This window comes from Penaeus monodon, chromosome 10 (assembly GCF_015228065.2).
Source record: "Penaeus monodon isolate SGIC_2016 chromosome 10, NSTDA_Pmon_1, whole genome shotgun sequence".
Lineage (NCBI taxonomy): Eukaryota > Metazoa > Arthropoda > Malacostraca > Decapoda > Penaeidae > Penaeus > Penaeus monodon.
In genome coordinates this window covers 26,134,796-26,137,295 of record NC_051395.1, presented here as the reverse complement: position 1 = coordinate 26,137,295, position 2,500 = coordinate 26,134,796, and positions in this window count along the sequence as shown.

Here is a 2,500-nt window from a genome sequence, read left to right as displayed (position 1 = left end):
ATTTTATGTCCATTTCAGAATGTACTCATTTACTTTTTGATGGAGATAATCTTGAGTTTAAGTTAGTAATTGTGTGAAGACATTAGCTTAGTATTTTAAATTGCTTGGAATAAGTAATTCATCTTGCCTAAATATAATTCTCACTATTTTCTGTATTTCAATTTGTTTACAAATATTTTTATGATCTCAATCATTGTATGTGAAGAAAGGAAATCTTTTATTAACTGCTTACATCTATTTTAAGCATTGGCATTGGTTAATTAATAACAGCTTGCTTAAATTGATATTATGTAGTTTGTATGTTAACAATTAGAGTAAAGTGGCAAGTTATTTGTTAAAATTAAAAGATGGATATTTAATATGGTATAATTATTGTATTGAATTATAATGAACTCAGATGTTATATTTTTGACATATAAATTTATGTGACTGACTTTACATGTTTACTATAAATAATACTTTACAGTTAATAAATTAGTTGTAAATTCTCTAATAAGTTGTGAACTTTCCTTTACATTTGTCTAAACAAATTAATACAAGTTAAAAGAGTAAAATCTGTGAGAGAAATATGACTAGTATGAACTATTAAGATTATATCAGATACTGAGGAGAAAAATTAATTGTTGATGCAAAGAGGCAACAACATTATTATGGTTATTATCATTTTTGTTATTATTATCATTATTATCAATATTATTATTAAAATACTTACTTGTTGTTGTTGTTGTTGTTGATATTATCATTATTATTATTATTATCATAATCATCATCATCACCATTATCATCATTATTATTAAAATTATTATTATCATTATTAGGCATTATTAGCATTTCCATCATTACTATCATTATAATTGTTATTAATAATATTATTATCTGTATCATCATTATATTTTTATCATTACCACCATTATGATTTTCATGATCATTATCAATAGTCTTTTGTTATCATCATTATTTTAAAGGAAACTAAACTCTCAATATTATCAATGTTATCGTCTTGAATTGATTATTATAATGATACGGTGATATTAGAAATTTGACTGCTCAATCAACCCCCTATTTCTTTTATCTTTCTCATTTTCTTCCTCTCTCTACATTTACGTACATATGTATATCCACATATAGACAGATGATTGAATAGATAAATAGAGAAAGAGAGTGGAGAAAGGGAGAGGGAGGGAGAAAGGGAGAGGGAGGGAGGGAGGGAGGGAGGGAGGGAGAGAGAGAGAAAGAGAGAGAGAGAGAGAGAGAGAGATTCTCTCTCTCTCCCTCTCGTGCCTGCCCTTTCTCTCATTCTGTCTCTCCCTTTCTTATTCATTTGACATAACTCTGCCAGACTATGAGGCGTAGATGATAAATATTGGATAGTTCTGTGACCTTCCTTGGTCCTTTTGGAAAATTGAATAGACAGTGTCGATACTCGACAAGAGAATCCGTTTGTCTTGTTATTTTCTGTTCATGTTTAAATGTAATTATGACATACTTTATTTTGAATTTGGCTTTAATTTTGAAACTTGATTCCTGAAAGTACAGTTTTGGTTGTACATGAATGTGATATCATTGAGTTATGCTTGTGATAATTAAGACATTTTTTCAATTTGATATTAAATGCTTTCATATCTTCGACTCTCATACCGTGTTTCCTTCATTATCCCTTACTCATATTTTGTGTTAATGGTTTGCAGCGTTTCTCCCTTCAGTTATTTGATTTGCATCATTTAATTACATTTTCTTTCTCTTCCTTATTGCGAATTAGTTTAGTTGATTTATTTTAATTTGTCTTTTTTGTCTTAATTTTTCACACTATTTTCTTTCTTTTTCATATATATCATAGGCATTCCTTCCATTTCCTTTTTCCCCACAAATTAACTTTCGGGATTTTTTTTTTTTACGGAGAGTTTCCTATAAAAAAGACGTTATTTTATATACTAAAGACACACTTTCTTTATCTTCTGACCTCTTCCAATATATCAAAAACCCCTTTCTTTACTTAACTACTTCCCTTCATTAATATCTCTTTCTCCCTCTTGATCAATCTTCGTCTATCCGCCTGCTCCATTCTAAAATTACTTTACATTAATTTTCCTACGTTTGGTTATCCACTCTCTTATGCTTCACTTAACATAACCCTTTCATTGACATTGCTATAACTTGGATCCATCTTCTAGTCTCGGAAACCATTATCTTTACCCTGTCTTTTATCACTTGTGTATGTCTTTGTTCTGTTCAATCTGCATCTGTTCCCTGTAGCATGAAGACGAGGATGGGGTGGTGAACATTTAATTAAAGTCATTCCACTGTTGTATTAGAGACTGATTGATCTTCAACATTATAAATGGAGTTAGTAATGATTTAATTTCAGTGGAAACTTATTGTAAGAGAGAGAGAGAGAGAGAGAGAGAGAGAGAGAGAGAGAGAGAGAGAGAGAGAGAGAGAGAGGGGAGGAAGAAAGAGAGAGAGGGAAAGAGAGAGAGAAAGAGAAACAGAAAAAGAGAGA